General features: G+C 60.5%; 1 protein-coding gene across 1 annotated transcript in view; it reads left to right on the forward strand.

The window, feature by feature from the left end:
• The window catches only part of Sorcs2 (sortilin related VPS10 domain containing receptor 2), a 358,452-nt gene that overhangs the window by 250,290 nt on the left and 91,594 nt on the right, over positions 1–16,568 (forward strand). The gene's annotated exons all lie outside the window — the stretch shown is intronic.

The following is a 16,568-nucleotide window of genomic DNA, read 5'->3' on the forward strand; positions in this document are numbered from 1 at the left end:
ATTTTTGATGGCCCAGGCCTACGGCCCCCCATTCCTGGTGGCCCAATCTTGGCTCTCAAGCAGGAAGCAGTGGTGGGATGTATCTTCTCTGTAGCTGCTGGGCAGGACCCCTGCCTCTGAGATGGAAGTCACATGTGCGCCGCCCTCGGGAACCCTTTGTTCATCCCTGGTGGCACCGCTGCTGCCCGTGGCCATGCCCCCGTGTTTTGGCAGTGGGCGGGCAGTTACAGGTTTCCCGCCTGGTGCTGGCATGCAGGGGAGTTTGAGTCTGTCGTGCTGGCGAGAGCGTGATGAGGTCAGGGAGGCACTTCGGGATCCGCGGGCCGTGTTCGGTTTGTAGGGACAGCTCAGGCGGAGGTGTGGAGGACCCCTGCTCCCCAGGCCAGAGCTCCAGGAGCAGCTGGGCAGCCGACGGCTCGAGGCGGGGCTAAGGCGGGGGGCCCCTCCCGGCAGAGTCAAGTGGAAACTGAGGATGCTCTGGGAGTCGTCGGCTTCACTGGGCATGAATGAGGCTCCCTCTGTATACACCAGCCTGTGTTGCTCCTCTGCCTGGCCCTGTGCCCACTGATGGGATAGAACAGTGAAGAAAAACCAGTTTTTCCCCAAGAGTTAACAGTCCAGCCAGGACTCCTATCCATAGCGATGCCAAAGGCCTGTGAATCCAACAACGCCTCCGAGTGACCCGGATCCCATCCACACACAGGCTCTGAAAGCTGCCCAGTGAGCACAGGCTGCGCCTTGGGACGCTGCTGTCAGTGCCAGATCCACGCAGCCCTGTATGAGGTTGAGCAGATCCCGAGTGCCAGACAGCCCTGTGAGCTGGGCGGGAAGACTGGCCTCCGTTCCCATTTCTCCATGACTAGGTTGAGACTCGGAGATGGTCATACTTAAGTAAACAGCCAGCCAAGACCGAAATCCAGTAACGTCTCACCCTTAATCCATGACATGCAGGTCGGGAAACATGCAGAAAATAACCCACCAGCACCTCTCCCACCAGCTCAGCTCCTCTTGCTGCTCTGCACAAGTCCTTTCAGAACTGCAGGCAATGGAGTCCCCAGGCCTCCCTCTCCTATGGCATTTTGCCCTCATCACCAAACAGTGGTGACAGGGGAGGCTCCGGGGAGCGAGGTGCACTCAGCCACGGGACAGAGCCACAGGCAGTGTGGGAGCCCAAGTGCCTGAGACTTTTGCTTTTACAGAAGCGGGTCTCAGAAAGCCCTGTCCCCGTGGGGCGGGGGCCAGTGGAGGGCTGGGTCCTGGACAGCACTGAGCAGATGGGCTCTAGGGAACTGTGGCCCTGCTGCTTACCAGCTGTGTAACCTTGGGTCAGCTGCTTCACCTCTCTGTGCCTTCGTTCCTGTCTATCAGCTGAGAGTCAACCCCTTAGTGCACCTGTATCAGCCAGAGCAGTAGGAATAGGAGGAAGGAGAAAGCCTTCCATCCCACCAAAGCCACACAGCCTCTTCCCAGCGAGGCTGGGCCCAGGGCCGGGGCTCCTCCACGTGCCCCTAGCAAAGCTGACTGTCCCCACACTGCAGTCTTCTGCTGGCCTCTGCACCAGCCAGGGTGCGTGCTCCAAGCCAAGGCTATGCAGGCCTCAGGCTAGGCTCAGCGGGCGCAGGAGAGTGCTCCAAGGTCACCGGAGTCTCGTGCAGTCCGCTGTTACCTCCAGGGGAGCCACAGCCGCACCAGGCGAGCTTTTGCCTGAGTCTCTCACGTGCGTGGGTGTGAGGCCCCTGTTCTCAGGAGAGCCTCCTTGACTGCAAGGACTCAGCTGCACTCGGCACCCCCAGGTCCGAGCAGGGCGCCCCACGGCAGCCTCGGAGTGCTGCGCCCAGGGAGGGGCCTGGCTCAGGCGATGACCCTCCGCCCCCGCTGCCCTGCATGCCCGCCCGGCTCCCTCCTCTCGCTCAGCCCCTCCACATGGCTCCCTGCCCAGCCCTCCCAGCCTCCAGCCTTTGCTCCTGCTGGCCCACTGAGCACGAGGGCCCCCCTCCCTTGGGGGTCAGCAGGTGAGAGTGGCCGGCACAGGCATCTTGAGAGGGTCGGTCATCCATCTCGTGACCAAAGCACAGAGTGAAACCATTTTGGCACGTTTATCCAATAGGCCTCTTGGGAGACCATCCAGACGCTGCGACGCGCGCGCGTCTTCAAAGGACACTTAAGACCACAGGGAGACGCCTGAGTGAGAGCACCTGTCACCGAGAACAGGCGTGTCGGTCTCCCAAGCGTTTGCAGTAAAACGTTCCTGCGAAGGAAAAAGACCAAGGGCAGGGCCCAGAGGCACTCCGTCCCTTCCTGGTGCCCTCCCGGGACGCGGCTCAGCCCACGTGCCTTCCCCACCTGCCTGCCACGCGCTTTTTCCTGAGGAGGAGACTCATGCACACCAGTGGCCCTTGGTGCACACCGTGCGAGACCCGCCGTCCCGCCTGGCACCAGAACTCCCGGGCTGCTCAGGCCTCGTGAGTGCGATGAGACGGCAGGTGGCTTGTGGCGAGGCCATGCTGCGGGCCACCAGCTCTCTGTGAGTTTCTATGACGGCGGGTTCCTCTGCGTGGAGAAGCCCACGCGCCTCCTGATGCATTTCCTGAGTGACACTGGGCTGCGTCACCTCTGGGCTGCTGCGAACTGTGTGTGAGTGTGCGCACGTGTGTGTGTGAGTGTGTGTGTATGAGAGGGTGTGTGTGTGTGTATGAGTGTGTGTATGTGTATGAGAGTGTGTGTGTTTATGTGTGTGAGCATGTGTGTATGCATGTGTGTGTGAGTGTGTGTGTGTATGAGAGTGTGTGTATGTGTGTGTGAGCATGTCTGTGTATGTGTGTGTATGTGTGTATGAGAGTGTGTGTGTGTGTGAGCATGTGTGTCTGTGTGAGTGTGTGTGTGAGCGTGTCTGTGTATGTGTGTGTGTGAATGTGTGTCTGTGTGTGTGAGCGTGTGTGTGAGCGTGTGTGTGTGAGCCTGTGTAAGCGTGTTGTGAGCATGTGTGTGTGTGAGCGTGTGTGTATGTGTGTGTGTGTGTGTGTGAGTGTGTGTGTATGTGTGTGTATGTGTGTGACTGTGTGTGTGTGTGTGTTTGGTCCCTGTTTTCATTTCCTGTGGACTGAATTGTGTCCCCTGCACGAAATCCCTTTGAAGTCCTGCTGCTTTGTGGCTGAATCTGAAGACAGGACCTCTAAGGATGTGATGAGACGTCAGCGAGTTCAAGGGTGGAGCCAGGTGGGGCAGGACTAGTGTCCCTGTAAGAGGAGACCTCCAGATTCCCTCTCTGTGCCGTGTGAGGACACGGGGAGGTGGCCACTGGCACGCCTGCAAGAGGGAACTCAGCCCTGCTGGAACCTTCTTCTCGGACCTTCTGGTCTACAGAACTGGGCAAAATGACAGTCACTGAAGCCACCAGTCTGTGGCACTGGTACTGGCTGCCTGAGACAGGCAGAGGCCTCTGTGTCCATTGCTCCTAAAAGACTCCGCAGGCTCCTGGAGGAGGGGAGGGCTGTGACGCTGGGCCTCCGTGGTGGGTGCCCATGGCTGACCCTCACTCGGGCTCAGTCCAGGTCAGCCGTGAGGAGGGACCACTGTGGGGGAGGAAACGAGGCCCAGGAATGTTAAGTGACTCACGGAACCTCGTCCAACCCCAAGCGGCTGCGGTGGGACTGGAACCCGCTCGCTGCCTGGGACCCGCACTCTTTCCCAGTGGGACGCCTGGCTTCTGGCGTAGAATTGAGGGAGACACAGGTGGAATTCTGCTGAGCCTTAAGAACCAGCTCTTAGCTGCTCAGACATTCAGACGGGCTCGTGCGCCCTGGTGAGTGCCCGGTCAGTCATGAGAGGTGTGCCGCGGGCGCTTGGACCTCCACCATTGCAGAGTCCTGCCGGTGGCCCTCAGTGCAGACCTGTGGGGTCCCTAGATGGTGGTGCCAGTCTGAATTGGATGAGGAGGAGGGTCGAGGTTTCCGCAGTGTTTGGCCTCCCGGATGCGGCCCTGGGCCCAACTGTCTCAATGGCCTGACCATTGGGGACAGAGGTGCCCCCTGGCCAGGTTGGTGCAGACACACCTCACACACCTGCCAGTCCTGTTCTGGGGACCCACTGAGACGAGACGGCCCAGAGCCCCACTCCAAGGGGTTTGGACTAGTGGCAGTGCTGTGGGCCAGAGATGGGACGGCAGGTGGCCGGCCTGGCGGAGGCTTGATTGCTGGGGTGGGGCACTGATCAGGCCAGGGTGGTCCTGGACTCCAGGGCAGAAAGGCCCACAGGTTCCCACAGAGACCCAGGCCAGCGGTCACTCCACAGGTGCCCCCAGCTCCCAGCACCCTAGCGCCTCTCCCCGCGGAAGGCAGCTGGGCCACCCAGCTCCTGGGTGTCTCCGTGTTCTGTCACCTTGATAACACGAAGGGGCCCGTCTAGCGGCAGGCGCCTGGGTCAGGGTGCCCCTGGGTCAAGGGGAAGGTGCCTCTGCCCCGAGCTGGGACGCGGGCTCCCCTCTCAGTGCCCAGGCCCCCACGAGCCCGCCCCTCGCCAGGAATTGTGTTTTTGAGCATCGATTTGTCATCTCAGTAGCAACAACAAGGAAAGATGGATTGCTTTTCCGTAACAGCAGGATGCACTTTATCAGGCTTTTAAAACCAATTTCTGTAGCTGTAGAAGATGGTCCCACAGGATTCGTCAGGGCCTCTCGGGACAGTTTTCCTGTCAGTCCGAAGCCCACAGCGTCCTTTGTCTGCAGTCCCTGGGTCCCTGGGGACAGAGCAGAGGTATTGAGTTGAGAATGCCCGTCACACCTGGCGTGTGAAATGGCCTCTGAGCAGGCCTTCTGGGGTCAGCAGAGCCTTCCTGTTCTCTCAGTGGCTGGACTGCAGGACCCGCTTCTCCGGTGCCGTGTTGGACTTGGCTTTGGCCTGGGAACTCTCGGTGCGGCTGCCTCGGGGCTTGTGGGGTGATGCCATGTGGCTGGTGGCTTCGTCTTCCACTGGGAGGACAGGTCACCCTCTGTCCTGGACTCTGGGGCTGCCCTCTCGTTCCTTGGACTGTGGCTCAGCTCAGGCCTGCGCCCCGCTGCTACTGTCCCTCCTGAGGAGGCCAAGCAGCTGGCTGCGCTGAGCACTGAGGTCCACACAGAGCCCAGGAGCTCTGGGTGGAACCCGGTTTAGAACCCGGGACTGACCTGCGGGCCGAGGCCTGGCCTGGGCTGGAGCAGCAGGACTGGGCCAGGCCTCCGCAGGCCGACTCCGCCCAGAGGTGCGCCCGGTGATTGGTCTGACGGCCGGGCCTTGTCTGCACTTGGCATCCCTCCTAGAAAGCCAGCGCTGGTCAAGCCCCCACGGGGAAAGCAGCCGTCCAGGAGCAGGACAGCGGGACAGCAGAGCACCATGCGCACGCTCCCTGGCGTGTCCACCCGCATGCTCCACAGGTGGAGAAAGCCAGCACCCAACACAGAGCAGGTGGCGGCTCTCCGAGCCCACCTGGGACCCTTCCTGGGGCACATGGGAAGCGTGTGGAGTTTAGAGGAAGTGCAGAGCAGCGTGGCCCGGGCAGCACGCTCCAAGGCACCGAGAGCCCAGAGGAAGGCCGTCCGGCAGAGCCGGGCGTCTCCGGGTCAACCTGCAGGTCCTAAGCAGGAGGCTGCTAGGAGCCATCTCAGTGCCCAGCGGTGGCAGGTGACACTGACAAGGCCTGGCAGCAGGGGTTCGGGTTCCAGAGGGACTTGGGGCACAGAGCACACGGTGCCTGGCGCAGCCACGCTGGGAACAATGCCAACAGTCATGGCAACGATGGCGGAGGAGGTGGCAGCCCATGTTTCCGGGGGTGTGCCTTTGGCTGAGCACCATTCTGAGCGCGTGCGTGTAGGGCTGCTGGGGAGGAAGACGCAGTAGGAGCCATCATCATCCCCATCTTACAGAGGAGGAAACAGAAGCTCAGAGAGGTCAGTGAAGTGTTGAAAGTCACACAGCTGGGCAATGGCTGACCCTCATTTGAATGCACATGGATCTATCAGACATCTAGCCCTCCACAAATACAGAGGCTGGGGCGTCGGAGCATGGCTTAACCTCTGCCAGCCTGGCCCGTGTGGCGAGGGCGGTCCGGCGGAGCAGGGCGATGTGAGGGAGAAGGGCTGGCAGAGGGCTCGTCAGGAGAGGCACCATTGGGCAAGGCTGTGCATTAGCTCTCCGGGCCCTCTGCACACCCGAGGGGGAGCCAGCCAGCCAGCGTTACAGCAGCACGTCACCTGCCAGGAGCCCATCTCGAGTCCAGGAAACGCCATTCAACTGAAAACGCACCCTCTGCAGCCATCTGTCCCCACGTTAAATAACAACTAATTTGGGTTTAAACCTGTGGCGGGGAATTACTCGGGATCCCTTCCTCTGGTAAGGATTCAGGCGTCTGGCCGCCCAGGGCCCCGGGCGCATTCACAGCGCTCCAGTGACCGCGGTTCCTCTTGTTGGCTGACTCCAGCAGGGGCTGGTGAGGACTCTGGGGACACAGCTGGGTCACCAGGACCTCTTCCAGGGTACACGGCCAGAAATCCCTCCAGGGCAAGGGCTGCGTCCTCCCCTGGAGCTGGGCAGGACCTTGTCGTCCTGAGTCGTTACCACAGGATTTGTCATCATGCTCACAAGTGCTGTGCCCGAGGGGTGGACATCCCCACTTCTGAGATATGGAAATGGAGGCCCCACAAGCTGGTAAAGCCACGCAGCTGATGGGATCGTGGTGACTCAGCCCCGGCCCTGTGTTCCCAGAGACGCTTCGTTCCTGAGACCCTTGGAGCTCACTGAGCTTCTGCTGTGTCCAGGTCCAGGGACACCCCAGCGACAGGCTCACAGCAGATGCCTGCAGATACCAGCTCGTCTGGATTGAGCTCCCAGCCTCGTTTTCCTGTCTCTGCAAGGAGCTGATGAACTTGAACCGCTACCCCTTTCCCACCAGAAAGCCTGCAAGCAGAAGGCGTCACCCGAGGATATGCAGCTTGATTCTGGACTCGCTGCGCGTTTGTACATGTTGGTGGAGCCCCCTTGTGGTGGGCAGTGCCGTGCCCCTCCCCTCCAGGAAGTCCATGTAGGATCCCATCCAGGGACCCCTGCGCATGTCACTTGGCCAGGGTGATCGTGGCTGGCCCGTCTAATCGCATGGCTCCCTAGGACTCCTTTCCTTTCCAGGCTTCAGCCAGGGGAGCCCTGGGGGAGAGCGAGAGACACATGGAAGCTGGGTTTGCAGACGGAGGAGGGACCTGTTGTGGCTTCTGGAAGCTGGGGTTTGGGAACGGGGTCACCCCTCGAGTCTTGTGGAAGCACAGCTGGCCGCCCCTGGTTAGTCGGTGGACCGGTGTCAGATCCGCCCTCCAGCGCTGAAGCGGCCTGTGTGAGGCGCCGAGCAGGCTGCGATTGTTAGGGAGGCAGCGGGAAACCCATCCTCATCCCATTTATAATCACAGGACTGCTGGCAGATTTGAACCGAGGACTTCTTGTGCAAAGGGGGCGCCCTGGTGGCCACGCTGTCCCAGCTCAGGCTGCCTCAGTCCACACGCTGCACAGAGGCCCGGGGCCCTGCCTGTGGGGCGAAGCAGGGCTGACCCTGCCGAGCCCTGGCTCTGCTCCTTCCGGCCGCTGGGCCGACGGTCCTCCTCCCTGAGCGCTCCCTCTGGCTCCCTGCTCCCCGCCGCCTCCCTGGCCCAGCCTCTCCCCAGGGGGCTCCAGCCTCACTCCCCACCGATCCCCTCAGAGTCATTGTCCCCATTTACAACCCACAAAACCATCCAGCAGAGCCCAGAGCTGGGACAAGCCGGGTTAGGATCAGAGCCAGGATGTCACCCTCCATGGCTACATCAGACCATGGGGCTGACCCAGGCCCAGAGGCTGCAGGGGTCGGAGGAGTGGGGGCCCACAGGGTCCGGGGCCTGGGAGCAGCCTGACCCCTTGCCCAGGAAGCTGGAGCTCGCGGGCAGGGGAGCGGCGCGCCGACTCGGGCGTGCGGTGGGGCTGGCCGCCTGCCCGTGAGCCCCAGCACCTCTCCCAGGCTCCTGCCAGACGCTCTTTAGAATTCCAGCTCTCGAGGATTAAGATGATATGGGAGGTGGCTTTAGAGAAAGCCCCGATCCTTCCCCATCACCCCGTAGAGCGCCGTAAAGCTCTCTAAAGCTGCCCACGGCACGCTGAATCCACAGAGACCTGCGACCCCAGCGGCCCGTCGCCAGGGTCTCCGCTGCTCAATGGTCGGATTTCCCACAGAAAACTGCTGCCTGGGCCCTGCCCGCTGTGCTTATCTGGGATTACGCTTCCCTGTCTTGTGTGGCCACCTGCAGGGGACACTCGGGCCTCCACAGAGGCCATTTCAGCCCACCAACACAAAATCCCAGCAGGTCGCAGATGAGAACAAACATCCCCCTGTAGATTGGCAGAGCCGCCAGGATAGCAATGCGACTGTTCCCGGGGCTTTGAAGCCCTGCACGCAGCCTCTGCGAGAGGACGGCCCCTCCAAAGCCCTGGGCAGAGGCTCCTGCCAGGCCTGCTGCTGGGGGCAGCCCTTCCTCCCGTACTCCTGGGCTTCCCCAGCTGGCCCCAGGGCTGCTGCTCTAATTATTTTTGAGAAAAGAGAAGTGCAGGCTGGGGCTGGACATGCCGGCCCGTCTGGAGCTGGCTGGGCCACTGGTGCAGCTGGCTGGCCGGGAATCCAGTGGAACTCAGGTCTCCCGGCCTCTGGTCCTTGTCCTTAGACGGGGAAATACTCGTGAAGGCCGTGCTATCCCTCCCCAGCATCCAGGCCGCCTTCTCTCCTGGCCACTAGATGACACCCCTGGTCATCTAGTCCCCTCACGGTGACCTGGGGTGTGATGAGGGTCACTTGCAGGCCGCTGGCCAGAACCATGAGAATCTCCAGTGCAAATCTTCAGCCTCCCTCCCCATCTGGGCAAGGGAGGAGGTCAAGGTCCAGGCGGAGGTCAAGGCTCAGGTTGTCCACTGCTGTAACAAAGCACCGCGCTTACTGCTTGGGCACCAGTGTGTTGCCTCTCCACACAGAACGTGTGGCTTCCCAGGCTGTCACCTGGGGCCCACCCACGGTTGTAGTCAGAGTCTGCTGGAGCTGCCCTCACCTGAAGGCTCGGCTGGGCTGGTCACTCCAGGTTGGTCACTCGTGTGTCTGGTCATTGCCACTGGCCATTGACCAAGCTGGAACTGGACTTGGGCGCCTAGGGCCTCTGCTGGAGACATGGCATCTCGGGATGGCGACTGGATTCCTGGATTCCAGTGGAGGGGCGTTCCTGAGCGCCCCGTCAGGAACCTGCCAAGACCAAGCCTGCAAGTCCCATGTGATTATCTGCTGCCAAGGGAGCAGGAGGTGGAGTGGACTCCCTGGAGCAGGTCATGTTACAGAGGGCGGGGTGACGCTGCCATTGCATTGGGAAAATAGTCTGCCACCGCTGCCCGCAAGTAAAAGGCAGAGACCCTGTTGAAGTCCAGACAATGGACTCTGTCCGAAGAGGGCCTCGGAGACCTGGATGCTCTGGTCCCCACCCAGGACGTTCCTCCCTGGTCCACCATCTTGCCCTCCACACAATGGCTCTGCCACCTTGGCTCCTGGCCAAGCCTACATGTCCTCCAAAGATAGCTCAGCTCCGGGTGACATCATTGCTGCTCTGGGCCCAGCAGAAACCTGGCCACGTGTTGGCCGTGCTGTGCAGGGTGGGCAGCCCCAGGCGAGCAGTTGAAAAGCCAGAGCAGATGTTGGCAGCTGCAAGCCGTTTGCTAATTAGCACAGAGTATTGAGGCTGAGTGGCTGTAACTTATTTTACAGAAATTGCCCAATTTCAAATGAGAAATGTTGCCATCATGGTTTGACTTGTCAACTCCGGCCACACCACTGCCCCCTGGGGAGCTTCTGTCAGCAAAGGCACCTCTCAGAGACTCTACTCACAAGCCAAGGTGCTCCCGCTACGGGGAACAGGGGCCAAGTGGGATCTCAGGAAGCAGCCCGGCCGGCGTTTCCGGCGATTTCCCTCGTTCAGCACCTCTGGGTGCCTGTCGGCCAGCTCCTTCCGGGATCGTCCCAAGTGAAGACACCAAAGTCCTGCCTTCGAAGGGCCCCTGGTCTCTGGGGAAGTGAAATGAGGGTGCAGAGGCAGATGGATCATAAAGGCCAGCACATGCCTCTGAGCCTCCGTGTCCCATCTATAAGGGGAGAGCTGTCACCACCTTGGACACCGTGGTGGGCCCTGCCATCCTCATAGCTCGTGACCTGCCATGATCTGCACACGGCCTTGCCTGGGAGATGATGGGGGTGCGTTTCCAGAGTGAACAGAGGTCTCCCGCTCCCACAGCCCTTACTGGCCAGCCAGCAGCTGTGCGGGCAGGGCAGGCTGGCTCCGGCGTGACTGGAAGCCCCAGGTGGTTTCTCTCCTCCCCTGACTCTGCCTGCCATTCGTGGCCATGGTTCTGTAGGACAGAACCTCCCAGGAAACACCTGGCTGGGGTGGCCTCTCGGGACTGTGACCTTGGACATGGACGCTTCCTCATTCTCTCCCTCCCTCGCTTTCTTTAGCATCTTTTTGAGGACGATTACTTCTGCCAGGAAGATAGGGTGGTGTCCCAGGGCTGAGCAAGTGTGTCCTTGGATGCACCTGGGTTATGGAAGTCCCATTGTGTAGGTACCATCTGTCCAATCGCTGGCTCTTGTGATTAAGTCAGTCTCCAGCCCTCTCCCCTCCCCTGAGGTTGGGGGCTGGGGCTGAAGTCCCAACCGTCTCTAATCATGTCTTGGTTTTTCCGGTGACCAGCTTCCAACCTAAAGCTGTCTAGGGCCCCCAACCACCAGTCATCTGATTAACATGCAAGATTCTAATGTCACTTTGGGAAATCCAAGGGTCTTAGGAGCTCAGGCCAGGAACCAGGCGCAAAGAGCAAAGGTCTACTTCTCTGTGCTTCAATATAGGACAGCCCTTGACACGGAGCCTGGGAGCTGCTAAATGTTCAGCCCAGGCTTGCTGCCACGATTCTGTGACTTCCTGTCCTACGTGGGGGGATCATCTATTTGATTCCAGTGTAGAAGCATCCGGAAACACTCACTTACCACTTCAAGCCAGGCACTATGTGATGGCAGAATTCCAGGGTGGACCAGCCTCTGCCTCTGGTGGGCTTTGTGGCCTGGTGTCTGCATTCCCCTGGGGAAGTGAAAATGGCCAATGCCCCCTTTGGTCTCCCTACCTGCATTGCTTGGTGGAAGTCGGCGGCTGCTCATTAAGGCCACATCTTTGCAAATGAGAGTTTTAATTGGTAAGAGTTCCTCCTTGCCAATTTGACTTGGTGGCACATTGTGTCTTTGATCAGGTATCTGCTGCTACCAGAAGAAAAATAACCCCAGCGGGGTTAGAGCAGAAGTCAGGGTATGGAGCGAGGCTTTGTGAGCCTTGCACAGATGGGACAGACGCCACAGAGGACACCCAGAAGGAGGGAAGCGCTTCGGGGAGCGACCGTGGTAGACGGCGCACCTGGCTGAGACAGCTCCTGGCTGCAGGGAGCTGGGGCGGGCTGCTTTCCTCTCCTGCTGCTTTTTATAGGGACGCGCGGGACCTGCATGTCAGCTCCTGTCTGCAGAGGGCCCTTCCTGTGCCAGAACTCAGTTCTTTGACTCAGAGAAAGTGCTGTTTAATTAGCAGGCTCAAAAAGTGCCCAATTATGAGTTCAATTGGGCTGGAAGAAGCCGTTCTTTCGAATTTTCTCTCCTTTTGTGCTGAAGCCCACTTCCACCCCCCTCGGACGAGCTCATTAATTTCTTTTAATGTGATTTTAAAAGGACGTTCGGGAGGAGTCTGTATTCTTTTGGAAGTCAGTGGAGAGGAGTGGCTGTGGGGGCGGATGTCTCTCCACGGGGACATGGGGGGCTGCACCAGCTCTCACAGAGCCCCCGCCCATGTCTGTGCTGCATGAGGGTCTTTCATGGTCACCCACCCACACGCTCCAGCTCTGCAGGAAGCAGAGCCTCAGGAGAGGCCCCTGGCCGCACATGGTCACTCATGAGGCCAAAGGCCTCCAGTGAGGAGACCCAGGAAGTCACCACGCTCAGACCAGGGGCGTCTCCCGGGATCCTGGGGCTGTGAGGGGGGTTCATCTGAGCTCTTTGGATGCGACGTGTGAGGCCGCAGGGAGCCATGACAGACACATGGTGGCAGTGGACGAGCCCCTCCCTGGGTCAGCTGCAGGGATGAGGCTGTCCCATGGCCAAGGCTCTGCCTGTCACATAGCAGTGGCTCCAGGGTCAGGCAGGAGGGCATTTCCTCATGAGAAGACACCAGGCCGGCTGGGTTGGGGAGGGCAATGGGTATGCTACTGGCCCATGTGGTCAGCTGCTTCCTGAGAGGGACTGCCAAAGTGGGCAGTTCTGTGACTGTGTCCACTTGCCTGTGGGAGGAGAGACCGTCACTCCAGTGATGCATGAGAGGTTGCTGGACTGGCCAGGGCAACAGCAGCTCCGCTCATCATTGGTGAGAGGTCAGGACTCGAGGGCCTAGGCCTGGCCTTGACCAGGTGGACAAGCAGGGTGTGCGTTATCTCACCCGCGGTGGCTAGTTCTGGAACAGAGGTGGGGGACTGAACTGTGGCTGTTCCAGACGCATGACGTTCTGGGAAGGAGGCCGCAGTGACCGCCAAGCTGACTCCAGAGGGAGCGCCCAGTATCCTCCCGCACGCGGGCCACACCCAGAGAGGCGCCATGCTTGGGAGGAGGGCCGCTGCGGGCTCACAGCAGCCGCTGGCTGGAGTCCCTCCGCGTCGTGGGTGTCACTGTGGCTGGGAGCCTGGCCGGGGGGAGGTGGTGGTGGGGTCTGCCTGGGAGTGGGAGGCACCACCTGAGCCAGAGCGAGGCCCTGCCGGCGTGGGGCAGGGGGATGCGCTGGGGAGCGGGGCTTCCCTGCCATGGAACGCCCTCCTGCTCGGCTCGCCCGGCCTTCCTGAGCCACCTTGCACTGGGTCCCAGTCTTCAGCTCACCCCATCCTTTGACTTCCAGAAGCAAAGAGGGAGAGCACAGAAAGTCACGCGCCATGTGGCTGTGTGGCAGGTTGGGGCCGTGGGGAGGACGGGCAGGGATGAGGTGGCACGCCCCGGCGGTGCTGTGTGTCTTGGCTCAAGAAGTGGGGCAAGGGGCGGCTTCCAGGGAGCCGCGACACCCTCTCCAGGAAGGAGGGCCATCCAGGCCGCTCAGAGGTGGACCCTCCCGTGAGGCTAAGTGGCGTCAGCCCACCCCCAGAACGTACCCCTGCCGTCAGCCCCTGCCCCCACCAGGCCTGGGGACAGGTTGGCATGGAAGTGCTGAGAGGTGCCCGCGGAGACAGGCAGTGTGGGGCACCAGGGCCTTCACGGGGGAGTTGGATGACCCCAGACCCCAGCAAAGCCAGTTGCTCCTGAGCTCCCAGACCCCTTGACCTCCGCTCCCAGGCCCCTTGACCTCCGCTCCAGGCCCCCTTGACCTCCGCTCCCAGGCCCCCTTGACCTCCGCTCCAGACCCCCTTGACCTCCGCTCCCAGGCCCCTTGACCTCCGCTCCAGGCCCCCTTGACCTCCGCTCCAGGCCCCCTTGACCTCCGCTCCCAGGCCCCTTGACCTCCTCCAGGCCCCTTGACCTCCGCTCCAGGCCCCCTTGACCTCTGCTCCCGGCCGCCATCTCTCCGCACGCAGCTCACACAGGCCTGGTTCCACCCCTCGCACTGGGATCCCGGCACAGCCCTGGGTCTGCCGCTGCGTCTGGCTGGAACTGCGCACCATGAGGAAGAGGCTGAGAGGTGAAGAGACGGCGGGAGGGGCTGGCGGGCGTGCGCGGGGCTCTTCGCCATTCTCTGAGGGCGGAGAGGGCTCTCTAGATGTTCCTGGAGGAGGATCCTCTCAACCTCCTCTTTGGTTCCTGCTTTGATTGAAGGCGGCCTCAGTGTCTGGTGGCTGTGGTGACAACTGACCACAGCCTCACAGGCTTGAAGGACCCAGTCCTGGGAGTCAGATGTCCGACATGGGTTTCTCTGGCCCAAATCCAGGTGCCAGCAGGGCTGTGCTCCCTCGGAGGCTCCAGGAGCGCCTATTCCCTTCCTTTGCCAGCGTCTGCCCTGGCACCCGTGGCTCATGGTGCCTCCTGTCGGGGCTCTCCTGACTCGCCCTCGGCTTCTGTCCCTATACCTTCCCCTGGTCACTCTGCCGACACCCTCTGGCCATGAGGGGTCCTGTGGGCACAGGTCCCAGGGAGTTGGGTGGGGATACCTGTGGGGCCATCCTAACTAGCACTGGTGGTCACGGTGGGCGCTTGCTGCTGACGTGGTGTGTGGTGGTGGCTGAGTGCGGAGCAAGCGTGAGGACAGCCCGCCCGCTCCCACCGGGTTGGGGTCCCGCGCTCCGAGGGCTCACGCTGGCTGAGGGCGCGGCCACGTCGTCTCCATTCTTGGTGATTGTGTGTTCATCAGCGGTCGTGGTAGCTCTGCACTGAGGAAGGGTCGGTCCCACTCCTCCGGGCAGCGCTGCCACCTTCTAGTAGTTTGAGGAGCACAGAGAAGGTCACTCGGCCACTTCCTGGAATGGACACCCGGCGTGGGCCAGCTTCACCTCCCTGGTGGCGAGTCTGCTCCGTAAAGCCCTCCTGTGTGATGTCACATGGACGCGCCTGGTTGTCTTGGCGGGTTTCCGCCTGACATGACGCCCCTGTGCTTTTCTTTGTCACATTCCTGTGCCCTTATATTTCAGTTTGTTCTGTATTAAGAGTGTAGAATCGACTGGGCAGGCTGGTGCACACCTGTCGTCCCAGTGGCTCAGGAGGCTGAGGCAGAAGGATTGCAAGTTCAGTCCAGCCTCAGCACCTTAGCAGCCCACACAACTTAGCGAGACCCTGTCTCAGAAGTGGCTCAGTGGTTAAGCACCCCTGCATTCAACACCCGGTACCAAGGGAAAAAAAAGAGTCTATAGTCAGATTTTTAAAAATGTAGTCTTTAATTCACACAGGATATTTAAACCATCTAGACTTGCTGTGATTACCAATTACGTTGGGATTTATTTTTACCATCTTAATCTTCCCAGTTTTTCTGCCTATGTTTTTCTAGCCTTCTGTGTTAGTTGACTTTCTGCTACTGAAACAAAATACCTGAGATAAAAAAAAAAAAAAAATGGAGGAAGGGTTTGTTCTGGCTCAAAGTTGTGGGGATTCGATCCAGGGTTGGTCGGCTCCTTTGCTCTGGGCCTGGCGAGATGGCATGTCAGTCCACGGTGACAGTGTGGAGCAGGGCTCTCACCTCCTGGCAGCTGGGAGGCAGAGGGAGAGGAACAGGTCAGGGTCCAGTGTCCTCCAAGGACACGTGGCGAACCTCCTTGCCCCAGCTCCACCTCCTCAAGGTTCTGCCACCTCCCAGGAGCACTGCCGACCAGGCCGGGGACCAGCCTGCAGCAGGGGGCTCTGGGGACACTCCGGCCCGGCCCCACGCCTCCCCTTGTGTAGTTTCTCTTTGCTCCGTGTTACCTCGCCTGCCCGGAATTGCAGCCCCGCTTCCATTTCAAAATCCTATCCTAGAATTTCGAACATCTGCTTAAATTAAACCTGGAGTCGCTCGGTGTCTTCTCCTTCCTCTGTGGTCGAGGACCGCCCTTCCCACAGGTCTGGCTGTCTCCTGCCCTCGCTGACCTCCGTTCTCGCACCGTGTGGATTCACCGCTGCCCCTGCTCCTGCCTGTGCCCGGATGTGGTGGCCTTCGCCTAGCGGTGGAGCTGGGCTCCTATCCGCCCGCAGACCCTGCCATTCTCAGGCTCTTCGCTGGTTTCCTGGAGGCGGTTTGGTTTGGTCTCTTGGGGTGCAGGGCCTCCAGGCCTCCAGGCCTCCAGATGGACAGCGTCTAGGCTGGCGGTGGTCCGGAGGCTGCCCTGGTCACCAGGCTGCCCTGGACCCTGCCGTCCACCCTGCCCTGTGCCGGGTGTTAGGCAGAGGGTTTGCCATCCAGATAGGGGTCCAGGTCTCTAGTGGAGTTAGTTTCAGCCATGAATGGGTAATTCAAAACTCCATGCCAGGGTGGCCTAATCAAGACCCAGGTCAATTCTCCCAGGATCCAGGAACCTGGAGGTGGTCATTGCGGGGCTGGCTTGATGTTCCTCAGTGTGAGGGACCCACGTTTCTTCTGTATACTTTACTCTGCTGGACTCCCCTTCCCAATGTGGTCCCGAAAGCTGCAGCAGTGCCAGCCATTGTCTGCACATTCCAGTTATTGGGAAGAAGGAAGGGGCAAGGGAAGGTATGCCTGTCACTATGAGGACACATCCCAGGATTTCATGGACTGGTGCTCACATTCTTGGGTCACAGTTAAGTGCATGTCACCTTGTGCTTCAGGGAGGCTGAGTACTGTCGTCTCTCTGCCGAGTGTACGCGTCCTGCTGACCTTGAGGGCTCTGTGGGTCGAGAGCAGGAGGAGGGTGCTGGACGCCTCTCCGGGTGTCCACGTCCACTTTGGGTTTTGGCCTTGCCAGCCTGACAGTACGCTTTAAGATACGTGAAGATCCGTGGGCTCAGTGTGGCTCTCAGCCAAGGGTCTGTGCCTCCCGCCCAGGGACGTCACCAGGACCCCTGCGGAG

Source organism: Sciurus carolinensis, chromosome 10, assembly GCF_902686445.1.
Source record: "Sciurus carolinensis chromosome 10, mSciCar1.2, whole genome shotgun sequence".
In the NCBI taxonomy this organism is placed as follows: Eukaryota; Metazoa; Chordata; class Mammalia; order Rodentia; family Sciuridae; genus Sciurus; species Sciurus carolinensis.